The sequence below is a fragment of the Chenopodium album genome, chromosome 20, assembly GCF_948465745.1.
Source record: "Chenopodium album chromosome 20, dcCheAlbu1.1, whole genome shotgun sequence".
Classification (NCBI taxonomy): domain Eukaryota; kingdom Viridiplantae; phylum Streptophyta; class Magnoliopsida; order Caryophyllales; family Amaranthaceae; genus Chenopodium; species Chenopodium album.
Window position 1 is genome coordinate 36,695,367 of NC_137853.1, and position 19,068 is coordinate 36,714,434.

Genomic DNA, 19,068 nt, shown 5'->3' on the forward strand with positions numbered 1-19,068 from the left:
AAGTCCAGGAATATGTTTTATACTCTATCACTCCCCCCCACATGAAAGGCCCTTTGGGCTTGAAATGTGGATGCAACACAGGCCCACCCATACCTGGTGCGAATTAATTCCACTTCGAAGGAGGGGCGGATGAGATTCGAACCCGTGACCTTTGTGTCACGCTGGCTCTGATACCATGTTATTGGACCAACTCAACCAAAAGCTTAAGCTTATGATTGAGGCCCAGGAATATGTTTTATACTCTATCAATCCATTCGTGCCTTTGAAAACCCGTTGGCACCTAGTGACCCACAAACCCCATAGATTTGCCACAAAAACACGAATTTTTGTACCATCACTTCCATCCTGACTATAAAAAAGCAGGATACATGTTTGAATCCACTCTGCAAAGTTATTAGACTCACTATTTTCATAACGGATGTTTATGGGAAAATGATCCCAAATATATCTCGCTAATGAGCAAGAAACAAAAAGATGTTTAGCATCTTCCTCAGAATTATCACAATAGTCACAGTTTCCATCCACCTACAATGATCGAATTAAAAGATTTGATTTAACTGCAATCTCGTTCCTTACCGATTTCCATAGAAAAATACGCAATTTCGACAGAATTTCCAAGTGCCAGATCAACTTATAAAAATCATATGTTTTCGTCGTATGCAAAGGCTCCTTATCCCTGCTCAAGTTAGTGAGATATGCATAACCAGACTTTGTGGTAAAAATACCTGACTTTAATTTGTTCCATGCCAAAAACGGAAATCATCCTCCTCTGTCAACGGAATTTCCATTATTGCTATAATTTTTGCCGCACTTTCCCACTCAAACTATTGGACACCAGAGTTGAAGCCTGCCTGCCACGTCAGCTTGGAGTTTGTTAGAGTTTGTTACAGAGTTAGTTACAGGCTGCAGCAAGTTGCCTGATTCTGTTATTATTAGTCTCTAGATTTCTCTAGAAGATTTTGAGTTATAGCTGTAGTATATATACCCAAACATGATGTAAGATTATTCATTCAATCAAACACATAAAATTCTGATTACTTTTTCTCCAAGTTTTTCTCTGAACTGTTCTTACATTTTCTTCCTGAATTGTTCTTCCTATTTCTGATTTTCGAGATTTTGTGATCATACAAAATCTGTCACAAACCTTTCTCAGATCATATCTACCTTCCAAGTTCTAGCCTGTTGATCAATCAAATTTTCAAATCCTTAACCACCCAAAGTCTACTTAGCCTCAACATCTGGTTCAATCTAACAACCGGAACTTCTCCCTGCATCCACCATTCACTAGTAGCTCGTAAGATGCACCCGATCCTATTTTCCAAGCAAAGCCATCCTTAAACTTCAACGAAACTTTGTGAAAATAAAAATAAAAGGTAGAAGCAAGTATAACATATATGAGACGAATCTAACGAGATCCCACTATGTTTAACTAGCATAAATATCATTTACTATAGAATTGCGGTTTGGTGCGCTTTGAAAAAAATCACAAACCGCAATTTTGCGGTTTGGTGCGGTTTGAGATCCAAACCGCACCGTGTGGGAATATACCACTCCATAATATAGTGGTTATCTTGCATGGAGGAAGACAAGGAAGTGTCCAATGCTTGTCTATTTGACCTGTGGTTTATATTTTGACAAATATGATGGGTATTCACTAATCACTACCCACCATCCCAACTTTCTCATATGCAATCATTATAGACAAGAATTTTATGAATTATGTATGGATCCACCACAAATGCTTTTCCTCCCCTAAACTTGACTCATTTCTCATTTGGTGTATACCATTTTAAATTAATGCTAACTCTAATTTTGGAATGGCAAAGTGAGTTTATACTTTATAGTCTTTATATAATATGCAAACAAATTAAGATAAGAAGAGAGAGCGTTATTTAAACGAAGTAGCCTGGACTGGCCCAACAAATGCCCAACATTTGAGGGCAGAGTCCAACTCGAAATGTTTCTACAAAAAAGCCAGCTCAGCCCAACCTAATGTTAGCACATGATTTATTTATTTTTTATTATTTTTTTAATTTTTTTTTAATGTTTTACTTGTTACTTTTTCGGGTTTTTTTTTTTTATTTAAATGCATGAGTTTTATACGTAGTATTTGGTAACTTTGTACCGTATTTTACTATTTCTTTCTTTTACTTAAATTTGACTCCGTACTAACCATTAACAATTTCAAGCAAATATTATTCCCTTATTAGTTTGCCTTATACAAAATTTTACCGTTAGAGAATTACGTTCAAATTTTCATTCAAGATTCAACCATACTGCTCTTTAAACTGTTCAAGAGCTAATCTTAGCTAGATTAAATCCATTTAGATGTACTCTAATCAACAGAAATATTCTTTTGTGATGCAAATGACAACACTTTTAGCATAAGATATGGATCTTTTTGGTGGGAACCCCTGCAAAAGAGAAAAGCAAAATTTTACACAGATCAGATGAATTGGCACATTGGCCATGTGATATCATCAGGTTTATTCAAGATTCCATTGGGACTATTTTTTTTTTTTAATTACATTTTTAATACAAATGCTAATTTAAGTTAATTAAATTAATTTTAATTGATGAACAAAAAAATGGGTGAGCTTTCTTAATCATCTTTATTCTTTAGGTTTTAGACTTTGTTTTGATGTATAAAAAAATTTGGATCTCTAAGTAATGTAAGTTTAAAGACCTTCTTTTATTAGAAAATCCCTCAACTTTTCTTTATCTTTAGACATTTATGCCTACTTTGTGGTCTTTCCACTAAAATGACTTTTTTGGCTAACCAACTTAAAAAAGTTCATCAAAAAGGCTAGAATTTTCATCAAACTTTATCAGAGTCAAACCCTAAATGTCAAATTAAGTTAGGTGAATTTTTTTGAACATACTATAATTAATTACCTAATAAATTTCTATCTTCCAAGCAATTAATTAATAATGTATTTCATGTGGGGAGATTAGGATCCTAAACTCTCTTGTTGTGCCTAAAGAATACAAATAAACCTAAGTGATCGATCATACCATATTGAAGATTGAATTCAATTTTTTTACCATGTTATCAATGTAACGGAGCATTTTTAATGCAAATTTTCAAAACATGAATTTTTAATTATGTCCTTTGTCCTCCATGTCTTGTTATAATGACTTTTCTTTTGATCGACTTAGATTTTTTCCGACCAATTAGGGTTACAATAATTTTATGTAACTTATCATAATTTAAGAATAATGCTACTGTAGGCATGGAAATTTTACAAAATTTGTGTTTACAGTTACATACATCTAATTAGGGCTGCATTGTATAGTAATAAAAAGGTAAAGCTTGCTTTCTTAAAAGTTTGGGTTGATTATTTAATCTTTGTATAATAATTGTATCACATATTATTATTCCCATTCATAACATCAATGAAATGGGTTGCAAATGTAACTAGGAAGAGGTGAACTAAATACTTGTATATAATACAAGTATATATTAAAATAAATTTAGAGTAAAGTGTACCTGTGTTATAATCTCAAATAACGAAGTATAAAGTTAATAAAGATATAATAATAGCTTAATCATGCTTTAGGAAGTCAAGGCCACACTCATACATTTAAGCAGTCAAATAAAGCTTGTTGAAATACATGCCCTTGTCTTGAAGTAAGCACATTTAATGGCCAGATAATTAGTCCTACGGACAGAGCTATCTCGCCATTATTATTTTTTTTTTCAATTATTTGGGAGAAGTAGTTGATTAATGGATTATAGATATGTAAAAATATAAATCAATATAAATAAGAGGAAAAATCATTAGCTCCCACAAGACATTGTGTATTCGTGTCCCTAATTATAGAACTAAGAATCAAATTCGTGATTTTCAAGTCACACTATCACAAACATATCTTTGAACCATTAGATCAAGATTATACTACACACATAATGACAAACATACCGTTTTACCATTAGATCTAGATTAAGTTACACAGTTACGCGCAGTGGCGGAGCCAGAATTTCTAAGTGAGGGGGGCCAAGATTATACCTACGTATCGCAACTATTGAATTGATTACATTTACTTTTAAAAAAAAAAAAAAATTGTTAGCTACTCTACAAGATTTGATCCCTTGACATCTTGTATACTACCACATGAAAAAAACCAACTCCTCTACACCATAATCAATGACAATTGAGAGCAAATTAAATAAATATCTCAAGCCAAGGGGGAGGCCAAGGCCCCCGCCAGCCCCCCCTTGGCTCCGCCCCTGGTTACGCGTTACAAAATTTCCCAAGACACGGTAACCCTAGTGAAGGATGAAAAACGTACACAATCTTCTAACCATTAGACTGTATCAAGATTAATTGTGAAGTACAGTAGCAAACTAGAATCCATAAAATAAGTTGATTAAGGAGGACAACCAAAAAGAGGCTTTCTAATATCTCACTTTCCAATCAATATATATTTATGTATGTTAAGGCCTCTGTGATTCCTAAGTTCCATAATTTTGTTGTTCAAAACTAAACCCAATAAAGCACCAAAGCATCTAATCTACTCCCAAGTCCCAACAATATTCTAATAAAAGCATGCACATACAGTCATAAACAGCCTTTTCTTACAATTAATATTTGTATAACAAGATTATTATTATTGAGACACTTAAAAAGAATGTTTTCATCTCTGCAACCGCACCTTAGACTATCCAATAATTATACACCAATATTAGGACAAGTGGCTATCTTTATTTTACGGAGTACAAAAAAAATAATGTTACTGTAGCAAAAACATAGATTAGCTAGGGAGTCATTTTCTCAATGGATCACCTATGAGGCTATGAGTTACGTTAGAACCCGTTCATTTGAGCTTCTGGCAGTTAGAGCAGAGCAGATTTCAAAGCAGAGCAAGTGTCAGCAGATCAGAACAAAAGAGCAGAGCAACTCAAAAGATCAGGGCCTGCTCCGTAGATAGTTTTACATGTATCTAATGATTGAGATTGGAGATTTGGAGTGTATTAAATTAATTTGCTGCTCGAATTCCTTCTCTGATTCTATATGGACATAGCTATTCATTCACATAGTGATAGCTTGTATGTTTGCTTGTTATCTATGAATCTATGATGCACCGCATCATATTGTTACAATGATATATACACTCATGATTACCTACACCACATAATAATAACGTACTAAACTTGAACAAGATAGATTACCAAATATTGACCGAGGACTACTTTTGACCTTAATTATTACAATGTAGCTAGTTGTACTGTGGTAAGAAATACCCAACCTAATTACCTCACTAAGTTTCAATTTGTCACTCCTTTCATTCTTTTCTATATAATCCCATGAGAGAACTAAGGTAAATTACGTAATAACTAATTAAGGGCACACTAATTTACAATTGCTAATTGCACTGCATGCTAATGTGAGACTTTGAGAGAAGATTCAATACACTTCTTGTAAAGTGGAGTGATATGCAGACTTTAGAAATGCTAAAATCAATTGCATGCATGCTAATCTACACCTACTTTTGTTAAACTTATTTTTGTTATAAATTGGTTACTTTTATCCCCCATTCATTATTCTTCATTTTCTTAAGAATTTTGCCTTGTGATTTAAAAATCATGGTATTAAATCAAATTTCGCTAAGAATTCTACAACTATGTAAGAATGAGAATAATCTTATTATTCTCTTTCACTTTCAATAATTATCGAGTACAAGCTTGACTGGTCAATTGACTTATAAGAACTATCAATTTAGTGAGATGGCTATTCTTATCATCATAATTCATAATGACTTATTCTCATCACGTACAAAGCTTGACTGAATTGACTTATAAGAAGTCTCAATTTAGTAAGGTGACTATTCTCATCATCATAAAGAAAAAAAAAAAAAAATCAATATTCAAATGTTGAATGCATCATGATATACGTCCACCACAAATACAAAAAAGGAAGAAACCATTAAAAATAGTGATAAATTAGCTAGGGCACATACTTTAGAGAATAAGGGTCTAAAAATGGACCCACCAAAAAGAGTCTCCTTCCCCTCTTCATAATTATCTCCATCATCATCATCATTCCATCTCAAAGATAGATAGAATGTGTGAGAGTCAGAAACAAAGATGAGAGAGAAAATTAAAAGAGAGAGAATGAAAATGATGATGATGGTGAGTGCACGCAAACCATTCTTGTTTTTTTCTTCTTAGCCTCTTTCATTTTTCCTACTCAATTACAAAGAATATTTCTTGATTATCCCCCAAAAATTAAATTCTCACACAAATTATCATCACAATTAAACACCTACCCAAAAAAAAAAAAAAAAAAAAAAAAAAAAATTCATCATATCATGATGATGTTTTCTTCCTCCTCTAAAATTAGTAGTCTCTTATTATTATTACCCTACACTCTGACTCTTGTTCATCATCATCATCATTACATCCTCACTCCTCTTCTCATTCCTTTTTCCATCTCTCATCATCACCATCATTTCCTCCACCACTATCCTCCTCTCGTCGAATTCCCTCGTCTTGTACTCTTATTATTGGAATTATCGCTATTTCAACCTCCCCCTCGAGCACACCAACACGACACCTTATTATCATTATCATCAACAACAACTAGAAGAAGAGCAACAACAACAACATGATGACTATTCTTCTTACTATTTGAGGCAACAAACACAACAAAGTTGAAGAAATTAAATAGAGGTTTATTCTCTCAAATATTTCTTTCTATCCTTTGAGTTGTTAGTTGCTCATCACGGGGAATCAAGCATCTTGGTCCGATTGTTTGTACGTTAATTAGCCCTAGTTAGCTACTCATCTAGCTAACTTGGTTTTTTGTTTAATTAGGTAGATCTAAATCTTTTTCACAAGATCTTCATCAAAATTAAGTTTTAATCTTCTTTAATTTTCTGTATTGTTATTATTACTATTACTATGTTTTTATGTCGTGTGACTTTTAATTAATTGTATTCGCGTGTTTTTTTGTATTAATTTGAAACAAAGTTCTTTGATAAGTATACTCTTAATTATTGCTTGTTTAATTTTCTTTGATTTTACCCTTGATTTGTGGAATTATTGCGAAGTTTTTTTTTTTCTTGTGTGATATAAAGATAGTTTGCACTTGATCTCAATAAACCATTTATTCTTAATGAATTGATATTTTTTTTTTTTTATAATTTATTATTATTTCATGTTAAACATATATTGGCAAGTCTAATCCATCTATATGATGCCATGTTCATTAATTAAGAATATATTATATCATAATCTTTGACCTAAAAGTTAGGGTTTGTATAGATAATCTACGAAGTATATAAATTAATAATTATGCATCTAGCTTAATGTCTTACCTTAGATGTTGTTCAGATCAGTACGAGAACAAATCTAATAAGTTATAAGTCTATGAAGTTATGTATGTGAGGAAGTATATACTTGCACTGTACGTATGATTTTATGTATGAAATATTGCTTGCATCAAGTCATCAAATATATCGTGTCGTAGATACTCTACAAAACTTATATACAATGAGCGTATTGTATATTATACATCGCAAATAACATACTATGTATAAACAATTTGATGATTGTTGGTTTTTTTTGCGGTTTAGGTGACTAAACATGTTGTAAAACAATAAATCGATGTATACAAAACCTATCGACCCGGTCACCCGGATCTTCGATGATGCAGCCTGGCTATGAATGAGCTGTCTATCATCATGAGCATAGTACTCCAATCTAATCATACCAAAAATTCTTAAGGATTGAAATAATGACGTACTAGAAAGATAGCTAGATTCATAAAATTTGCTAATTTTTCAACTCTTTTATGATTCTAATTTGTTGCTTCTAGAGTTTTGGTTTACTTTCTTGACTTTTGATCAATCGTTACATGTGAATATAAGTACTGTAATTGTGTAAGGAATATATATTAGAGATCAGAAAGAAATATGAGAATTAGAAATAGCATATTTTTAAATTGGATCCTTAAGCAAGCTAGCTCAGATCAGTATCTTCATGCATGCATAATCTATCAAGGTTGATTTATTATACAATATACTTCATATGTGAGAATGAGAAATAACTCAAGTGGTTAGAGCTTTCCTCCCGATTTCAAGAGATCCTGGGATAGATTCTCATCACCCCTGTCCTTGTGGCTCTTTAAGCACCAAAAAAAAAAAATATACTTCATATATATGTAGTTAACACATGAAATAAGAAGGTAATTTTATTATTCTAAAGTCTATAACTCGTATAAATTTACCGTATTTCATGTATACCATCACATACATATATATATAGTTCAATTACAAAGGATATATATAAACTACTCGTAGTTTACATGTCTAAAAATATGCATGTGTGGTCTTGTTTGGTTCGGAGTAGATAAGTTAACTATTGTATGTTGTCAAAATACCGAGAAGTAAAAAATGTTAAGTAAATGACAATAATATCATTCCGTGTTTTGATATCAACAAAGCTAAGGATCCTTTTTCTATATGTTCTATAATTTCAAACTTCATAAAATTCTAAAATGATGCGACACATTTCATCTTTTCCTATGCAATTTACTGTCAATATTGAAATTTGTTGCAACAAACGAAGTCACTTTTGTTATAAAGGCCTACTATGATGTTCCCTCAAAACCCAAAAATGTAAACTATAGTTTATATGCAACAAATGGTATGAAATATGAATGTACTTGTTGGCTCTCTCATCTTGATTATTTCATCTTGTTTTTTTTTCTATTTCTTAATCAAAAAGTTTATTGGTAAAGTTATAAACTGTTAAAGATTCCAAAGGTCAAGTCTTTTTGAGTGATTTAGGGTTGCGTTGTTACTTTATAGTCATATGGTTGAATATTTGAACCCGGTGTTTACGGTGGTAATATTCCCTATTCCTTTCCTCCTTTCTAATTAGCATTGTTATTAGTACTTGTTAATAAAAAAACCTAACTAAGTAGTGAAAAAGGACAAGTTTAGATGGTAAGTTGTTTTCATGTTTTATTGCCATATCTTTTAAGCTCTATTTTTGGCATCACTTCACAAAGTAAACTCCATTAAATTAACACTCTAAACAACCCTCTAACGCGCAAACTCAAATACTTTATAGTTTACAACTTTATATCATCCGTCACAAATTAATTGCAAACCTAATCTAGGTACATACCGATGCATTTAATTATGACATATTCATGACCTGATTAGTGATTATCAGCATGTGATATGAGACGTGTGAATGGCTACATGCAAGTCGCGCGCACCACCATATATAGCATAGTTCATGCACCCAAGTTTGTGGTAGAGACGACGTATGATGAACCATGGTTTAATTAACTATAGAAATTCTAAATCATCTCGGTGTCAACCACTAGTGTACTATATTACTATATACGAAGTATACTGTATAGAAACGGAGTACCATTTTGTTTTTAAAGGTTAATGTTAATTAATTTGGTTACGGTTTAAGTAACCCTTGTTGAGCTCCTTCAAATGATTAAGACAAAAAAAAAAGTTGATTTAATATGCTTAATTTTTTTTTTTTTTTTTTGACAAGTAATATGCTTAATCAAAAGTGTAATCAATATCAATTATATTTGACTATATTTTATCCATCCATATCTGCTTATCACTTTAGCAGCTAACAGTCTCGTTTAAGGAGTCTCTTAGCTTTCTTCATTTAATAAGTTGTATTCAAATTTTGCATAGGATTCAATTCCAAAATGTAACCCTATTAGTGTCAAGTATAAACCTTCCAATTCTAATGCAACCCTTTTTATTTTCGAGAAATGTAACCATCCTGTTCATATTTACTTAATTTTAGTTTAGTTCAGTTCAGCTCCAATCAGTTCAGTTCAGTTCAGCTCTTAATTTCCCTCTCACATAAAATATTCATTTCAACTCAGTTCAGTTCAGTTCAGCTCCAATCAGTTCAGTTCAGTTCCAATTAGTTCAGTTCAGCTCCAATCAGTTCAATTCAGTCCAGTTCAGCTCAGTTCAGTAAATGTGAACAGGCCCTAAGTGCAAGTAGTGAAGTTCTAGTTGATCTCCGTGGACAAAATTTGATGTGTTAGGCTTGAACTACACTATTTCGTGTCATGCATGGCTGTTGTTGATAAGTCTTAACCCGCTACTCCACATAGAATTGCTGGTACAACTAACTGTACAAATACTCCAAAATCTTGTAACAACGATCCATCAGTGGAAGATTTTATCATCTTGACTTCTTTCTTGTACCATGTTGCTTTAGCTTGTGACAAAGATCACAAGATAAATAATACGTAGTGTTTCGGGTAAAAACAATGGGACCTTGCCGAAGGTCCAATAAGGTGGCGAAGACTGGGCTCGATCCAAGTGATGATGGACCGAGGGTTTCCTGCACAACAAACACACGTAAACTAGCCCCGGGGGTGTTGCCGAGGAAGGCCCCTCCGATGCTAAAGTTAGTACAGTGTGTAGAGAGAAAAGGCTATGCAAGAGAATTAAATGCTTGAGGCTTTGTTGTGTCGTTCATAAAATGTAATATTGATGGCTTTTATACCTTGGCATATATGGGAGAAATGGGCTTGGGCCCAATTGACTTGCCTTGTGGACTGATCTTGACTTTAGCACTATTTGGAGAGTTGAACCTTGACCTTGGGCTTCTAATTGGATCATTTAATGACTTGGCCCAATTGGACTAAATTGGACCCAAACAACTTGCCCCCCAGACCCGATTTGGAAGAATGACGGGTCGGGTTTGATTAACCAGAAAAAAGGAGGGAAGTAAATGATTTAATTAATCCAAAAAGATTTAAATTTAAACCGCCATTAGTGAGATAACGGCTGTTGGGTGGATAATTTGTGGAAGTTGGACGGATAATGGGTAGTTAATCACTAATTACGGGGAAACGTGTTTAACGGTTACTTAATGAGGAATTTAAGAGCAAATTTAAGCGTGAACCCCCCAAAATTCCCATTTCCGGAAATAAAACCAAAAGGGACGCACTCTTTCCTCATTTCTTCACCAACACGAGCTTGAACCCCGCAAAAGAATCCCTGAATCCGCATCAAAACTTCGCTGAATCCCCGAGAAATAATCTTAGAAACCGAAGTTCGTCATTCCGAACTTGTAGATCGGCGAATTCCGCTTCAGATAAAGGTAATTTCCTCTAATTTTTGTTTAATTTTCTTCGAATTTGAACTCCTTCCCCCTCTTCCTTCGACTTTTCTTCAAAAAATCGTCAATGGTGAGAGGAGTTAGAGGCAGAGCCCGTGCTCCAAGAAGGGCAAGGCAATTCCCCGATCCCAGGAATAGGACTGGGACCTGGAACGGACAAGAAGTGGGGTCTGACCCTGCTGAAGGAATTAGGGCGACCCCAATTTCATCGGCGCCTCCTGAAGGATCGGAGGAGCCGAGCGTCTCTGGGCAGGACGAAGTAGTTCCCGCTCAACTTTGGGATGTCCTTCCTGGATTTCAGGAGTGGCAGGACGCCGGAGTAGCTTCAGCCATGATAAAGAACCATCCCTACCATTGGTGGGTACAGCACGCCGAGGTGTATCGGTTTGCTGAACAAATAGAGCTGCACTATGGTATAATGGAGGCTGATGGGTATTGGTGCAGAATGCCCGTTGCATCTGATAGAATCCATCGTCCACCCCCGGGGTATGTGGGGGTGTACACAAGACAGCTCCAGTATGGGCTGAGGTTTCCTCTGGACACATTTGTCCGAGACTTGCTGATCCACTACAGGGTCTCCCTGTGCCAGCTAACTCCCGTCAGCATCCGAAGGGTGATGACGTACTTGTGGGTCTGCAAGTTTTTTAGATATGTGCCGAACCTCCACTGCTTCAAAAAGCTTCATCGGCTGATGCCGAACATTCAAAGTGGGCACGGTAATCATGGTCCTGGGTGGTACCGAATTGAGTCTCGGCCTCAGTATTTAACCATGTGGCCGAATGATTCCTCAGATAAGGAATGGAGGGGTCAATGGATCTGGGTTAGGGCGCCCACAGATCCTGCCCATCCTTACGTCTTCAGCGCTCCCAGGTACCTATCTGAGCCTGACCCTGAAATGGGAAGCCTGGGTCCTCCCGAAGATAGAGGCCCAGATCTGCACCTTAATCAGCAAAATATCTTCGGCCGAATGCTGAACCCTGGGGGTGCTGGAGGCCGAATGAAGTATATCCCGGAGACTTGGCTCCCGGATAACCACTACATTTTCCAAGAGCACATGTTAGCAGCTGTCGGCCTCAGCCGAAAGTTCAGGGATGGTAAGTATCTTCGGCTGGGGCCGAGGCTTTTATCATTTATTCTTAGCAGGAATTTTGTTTTTTGCACTTTCCTGCTGAGCTGATCCAGCATTTTTCTTTTGCTGAACTGACCTTTGTTCTTTTCTTATGCTCAGAGCGGAACGAGACAAACGTTGGCATCGACTACAATCGTCTCGGCGTCAGCCAAGAGAGACTTATTATCGATCGGGCCCCCGCTATCACTGATTCAAAGCATAGGGAGGTCCATCTAGATCCGCATCATCTCCAAATCGAGGCTGTTGCCCTTTATCAAAGGCAGAAGCCTTGGTGGAAGAAGAGAGATCCTTGGCTTCAACTGCTAGCTGAGGAACTTGAAGCCGCCCGTACAGCCGAGGAAGTTGTACGGGCTATTGAAGCTTGCGAAGGAGGAGAAGGGTCCTCCAGGGCTGCTGAAGAAAGAGCAGCAGCGAGGGCAGCTGAAGAAGAAGACGAGGCTTTGCTGGAGACCTCGGTGAGTTACACCTAACTTAGCTTTGAAATTTGTTTTCTTCTTTCTTTCTTTTTTTTTTTTCTTTTTTTTTTTTGAGAGAACTCACACTCTTCCTGCCCCCCCTGTTTTTTGCAGTCTGAAGGGAGCAAAAAGCATAGAGAAGGAAAAGCTCCTGCTCCTCCTGAAGATTCCGAAGAATCCGAAGAATCGGATATGGATGAACATCCCCTTCAGAAAAGGAGGAGACGAATGGCCATCATCGGCCCTCATGACTTCCCAATGGGGCCGAGGCCAGCCGGCATCAGCATCAGAGAGCCTGGAGAAGGCGGCGAATTGCCGAGGGTTCCCCCACCACCACCACAATCTCCACCGAAGACCCCTTCCCCACCTCCTGAGATGGAGGTGGACCAAAAGACTCCCGATCCCAAGGGAGGGGTCCCAGCCGAGGGAATGGCAGATGGTGCCGAAGGGCACAATGCTGAGAGTGCTGAGAAGCCCACTGCTGAGGGTTTCTCAGCTGACATTGCTAGGGAGGTTGAGGCTTTCGTTCTCAATCCCGAAGAGGAAGCAGAGGTCATTGTCATCGACTCTGCTGAGAAGGAAGAGAAGACTGTTGAAGAAGAAGAAGTTGAACCTCCAAGGGTTCATGAAGCTCCTGAGTCTTCCTTCCCCTCCTTCCAGACGCTGCACTCTGGAGAGATGGGGTTCTCGGCCTCCCGAATTCCAATTCCAGATCATATCTGGGACGTCATATGGGGCCAGAACCGAGAAGGTGCAGAAGCCTACTTCGGCAATTTTGCTGGAATGTCCGAAGTAGACAGGGCAAGGGCCTGGTCGCTGAAGGCCACTGCGGGGATGGGTGAATCCAGCAGATCTGTCCCAGACCCTGTAAGGACGAATCAACTGCTGATGATGCAGGTAAATCCTTACTCCTGTTTCTATTTTTCTGTTCAGCTCTTCAGCTCCAAGTTATATTGTTTTTTTTTTTTTTTTTTTTTTCTTTTTACTGAGTTGTGCCTCTGCTTTCAGTTTGTGCACAATCAGACTCTCACTGTAGAGCTGATAGACACCCTACAAGATAGGGTGGACGATGCTGAGCTCGCCCAGAAGGTGGCTGTCGAAGAGCTGAAACTTGCTCAGATGAAGCTGGCAGCAGCTGAAGAAAGGCAAAAGGAAGGGGAGGAATACGAAAAGAAGGCTGCTGAAGCCCTCCGGACCTTTTGCACTGCTATGGAGGAGGAGGTTTTCCCCCCACTGATAGAAGGGGAGAACTTTCTCCGAGACCACCTGGGAGTGGACGTATCCAAGTTCAAGGCTGCCATTGAGAGCCGAATCAAGGATGGAGCTACTGCACAAGCTGAGGTGCAGCAGAAACTGGAAGCTTCAGAAGCTAGTAGGATGGCTGTTGAAGAACAGCTCCAAGCCCAAAACGTCCAACTCTCAGAGGCTGTTGCTGCTGCCGAGGCTGAAAGAGCGAAGCTGAGTGAGGCTGAGGATCAGGTAAGGGTCAAAAATGACGAGCTGACTCAACTGAAGGCTGAAGCTTCAGAGGTTCAGCAGGAGCTGAACAAGCAGAAGGGTGCCTCTTCCGAGCTCGCTGAAGAGCTAAATCAATCCAAGAAAAACTTGGAGGAGGTACAGAAAAAGCTAGCAGATGCTGAAGCCCTGCTCAAGACCCGCATTTATACTCAAGAAGAGTACGAAATGGGATTTAAGAACGGGTTCAGAGTATGCCGAAGACTTTGTCTCCATGCTGAGCCGAATCTGGACTGGTCCAAGTGTGCTGAATGGGGCCAGGATCCAGAAGATCCCCATATGAAGTTCCCTACTCAAGCCGAAGCTGAAATTCTTGCAGCTGAAGAAGCTGAGGAAGAAGAAGAGAGGAGGGAACTCGAAGCTGAACAGCTAGAGAGGGAGGCTCAGCAGGGTGCACAGCCTGCTTCATCTGCTGCTGGAGCTGAAGCCAGCATTGCTGATCAGTCTGATCCTCGGGCTGAAGCATAGGAACTCGGGCAGTCGTCTTCAGAATCTTGCGGTTCATCGTGCGCTCAACTTTAGACTTGCCGCTTCTGAAAAGTATTTTTGCCTTGTTTTTTGCTTCAGCTTGCCTTGATGTACAAACTGCTTTATTTGTTTTTGTACTGTACTTCGGCAGCTGTATTTTTCCGCTTGTGGGCGGCTGCCGATATTTCGTTATGTCCTAGACCATTCTGAATTTTGAATTCTGTAGCTCTTTTTCTGAGCCTTTGAATTTTATCTGATGCATTTTTCTTCAATTACTTCGCCTTATTTTGAATGCTTTACTTTTTCTTCAAAAACTTGCCAAGCACAAAGCTTTTAGCTTGAAGAACTTCTGCTGAAGATAAACTTGCGCTGACAGTGCTTCTTGCCTCCCTCAGTAATCTGAAGACTCATGTCTTTGGATTATTGAATTGGGCTCCTGTCGAACTTTGAAAACGGGTATCTGAAACACAGGGCCAACTGAAGGCAATGTTTCAGATCGTGGTTTTCTGGGATACAAGGCTCAGTTAAGGCAATATTCCAGGCTTGTCCACGGACTCATGCCTTTGGAGAACAAGTCTTGCTGAGATTTAACCTCAGCTGGAAGACCAGAGTTCTTAGAGAGGCGAGTTTGTCAACAATCTGAAACCCAGTTACCCGAAGGCAAAGGTTTCGGACGGGGCTGAATAAAAATTTTCTAACGGTTGCCTTTATCCTTGGTTTTCTTTCTACCTTTAAAAATGGATATCTGAAACACAGGGCCAACTGAAGGCAATGTTTCAAATAATGGCTCTCTGGGATACGAGGCTCAGCTAAGGCAATATCCCAGACTTGTCCATGGACTCATGTCTTTGGAGAACAAGTCTCGCTGAAGCTTAGCTTCAGCTAAAAGACCAGGGTTCTTTAAAAAGACGGGTTTGTCAGCAATCTGAAACCCAGTTACCCAAAGGCGAAGGTTTCAGACGAGGCTGAATAAAAACCCTTAAAGAGTAGATAGAATGAAGAAAACTTGAAAGAATAAAAAATTGTAGAATTTTATAGAAATGGTGGCTCTGAGGCCTTTCATTAATAATTCAAAATGTACTTACAAAGATTGTTCTGCCCCGAAGGGTTTACACATGGTACTTTTTTAGTATATCAGCATTCCAGTGATTCTTCAGCTCAGTTCCATCTAACTGACGAAGTCTATATGTCCCTGGCTGAAGCTCATCATGAATTTCATAGGGTCCCTCCCATGCAGCTGAGAGTTTCCCATGGATTCGGCCTTTCTGAACTGCAGCGGCATTTCGAAGGACAAGGTCTCCAACTTTGAGGGGCCTTGCATGGACCCTTCGGTTGTAAAATTTGCTGATTCTCTGCTTATAAGCAGCCATCCTGTCTCGGGCTGAGTCTCTCACTTCGTCAAGGAAATCAAGGGATTCCTTCATGAGTTGCTCGTTCTCAGCCGAGAAGTGGTGCACTCTTAAACTTTCAGAACCGATTTCCACTGGAAGAACGGCTTCGGCACCATACACCAACTCAAAAGGTGAATAGCCCGTTGCCTCTTTTTCTGTTGTCCGAAGTGACCAGAGAGTTCCTGGAAGCTCCTCTATCCACTTAGACTTTTGATCTTCAACCCTTTTCTTCAAGGCGCTGAGGATTTGTTTATTTGCAGCTTCGGCTTGGCCATTACTTTGTGGATGACACACTGCTGAATATGCCAGTTTGATGCCGAACTGATCTGTGTACCGCCTCAGCGGAAGATTATCAAATTGCCTTCCATGATCAAAGACAAAAACTCTCGGAATACCAAAGCGAGTAATAATATTCTGCCAGATGAATTTCCTGACAGTTTGCTCTGTGATATTCGAGGCTGCTTCAGCCTCAATCCATTTGCTGAAATAGTCGATGCCGACTATTAACCATCTTTTTTGGTAAGGTGCATCTGGAAATGGCCCCAGAATGTCCAGCCCCCATTGGGCGAATGGAAGCGGATTTAGGATCGGCTGAAGGTTTCTAGCTGGCTGATGGATGACTGGTGCGAATTTTTGACATTTCTCGCACTTTCGGACCAGTTCCTTAGCGTCTGAGATCATGGTGGGCCAGTAATATCCAGCCCTCAATGTCTTGTGGGCTAGGGTCCTTCCCCCAATGTGGTTTCCACAGATGCCGAGGTGAATTTCCCGAAGAATATAATCTGCATCTATTGGTCCCACGCATTTCAGCAATGGGGCTGAGAAGGACTTTTTCAGAAGCTCTCCTCTGAAGACGATGAACCTTGAGCTAGTTCTCTTCAGCTTGGAAGCCATAATTTTGTCTTCGGGAATTTCTCCCCGAAGCTTGAAAGCTAAGATGGGGTCCATCCAGCTGGGCTCTGGGTCGGCGCAGCACACTTCGGGTGCTTCGTCGACACTTCTTTCTCGGCGCACCTCCACGTATACAGATCTGTTCAGCTCAGTTAGAGTTGAACTGGCAAGTTTGGAGAGTGCATCGGCTTGAGCATTCTGACCCCTTGGGATCAGCTGCACTTCAAAGGTTCTCAGCTTTGCAATAACTGATTTGATTTTGGCAAGATAACTTATCATGGAGGGCTCTTTGGCCTCATAACTGCCACCAATCTGATATGCAACTAGCTGAGAGTCTGTTTTCAGACAGACATGCTCGGCTTCCAAAGAGATGCACAATTCTAGGCCTGCAATTGCTGCCTCGTATTCAGCTTCGTTGTTCGAAGCCTTGAAAGAAAATTTTAGTGCATACTCGAAGGATTTGCCTTCTGGAGAGGTTATCACTACCCCTGCCCCCGAACCATTTACGGTGGAGGATCCATCCGTAAACACGGTCCAGATTTTCTTTTCATCGTCCAACGTCTCCTGGTACGAGCATTCGGCCAGGAAGTCCGCCAGAGCCTGAGCCTTGATGGCTGCTCTCGGCTGGTAGCTGATGCTGAATTCAGTGAGCTCAAAGGCCCACTTGGCCAGCCTACGTGATTTTTCTACTTTGCCGAGAACTTTTTCCAGCGGCTGATCAGTGAGAACCACTATCTGATGGCAATCAAAATAGGGTCTCAACTTCCGAGCGGCTACCACTACTGCAAAGGCAATTTTTTCGAGTAGAGGGTAACGAGTCTCGGCATCTGTCAGAGTGTGACTGACGAAATAGATCGGCTGCTGAATTTTATTTTCTTCCCTCAGCAGCACTGCACTGATGGTGGCCGGGCTAACAGCCACGTACAGATATAAAGTTTCCCCCTCCACTGGACTAGCCAGAGTTGGGAGCTGAGCCAGGTGTTCCCGAAGCTGCTTGAGGGCCTCTTTTTGCTCTTCTTCCCAAATGAGCTCCTTTGTTTTTGGAAGTTTCAGGGCTTTGAAGAAGGGTAACCCTTTGTCCGAAGCTCTTGAAATGAACCTCGAGAGGGCTGCCATTCTTCCGGTGAGCCGCTGAACGTCCCTTTTTGTTTTCGGCTCAGGAAGATCTAGAGCTGCTCTGACTTTGGAGGGATTGGCATCAATCCCCCTCTTGCTGACCATGAATCCAAGGAATTTCCCTGACTTCACCCCGAAGACACACTTCTTCGGATTCAGCTTCATTTGATGTTTTCTTAAGGTGGCGAAGGTTTCAGCCAGGTCCTTAACATGGTCCTCGGATTTCTTGCTTTTGACAATTGAATCGTCAACGTAGACTTCCATGTTTCGGCCTTTTTGATCGGCAAAAATCTGATCCACCAGCCTTTGATATGTTGCCCCCGCATTTTTCAATCCGAAGGGCATCATTTTGTAATTGTACACCCCGGCGTTCGTGACGAATGCCGTCTTTGCTCGGTCGTCGGGGTGCATGAAGATCTGATGATACCCCGAAAATGCGTCCATGAAACTAAGCAAGGCGTGTCCGCTCGTCGAGTCGACTAGCTGATCGATTCTCGGCAAGGGATAGAAATCCTTCGGACAAGCCTTATTTAGGTCCGTGAAGTCAACGCACATTCTCCAGGTACCATTGGACTTCTGAACCATCACCACATTGGCCAGCCATTCTGGATACTGACAAGGTTCGATGAAACCTGCGTCCAGCAATTTTTTGACCTCGGCTGCGATGTCTCGGTTCTTATTTGCGGAGTAATTCCGCTTCTTTTGCTTAACTGGTCGACACGTTGGGTCGACGTTAAGCCTATGGGAGATGAGGTCTGGACTTATCCCGGGCATATCGGCTGCCGAGAAAGCAAACACATCTCTGTTGTCCCGAAGGAGTTGAATAAGTTCACAACGGATGTTCGGATCAAGGTCCATCCCGATTGTTACACATTTCTCAGCATCTCCTTCGGTCAGTTCGACCGTTTCAGTATGATGATCCGTGTCCATTGCTGATGGACTGGATTCTTCACAATCCGGCCTGCTGTCTATATCAGC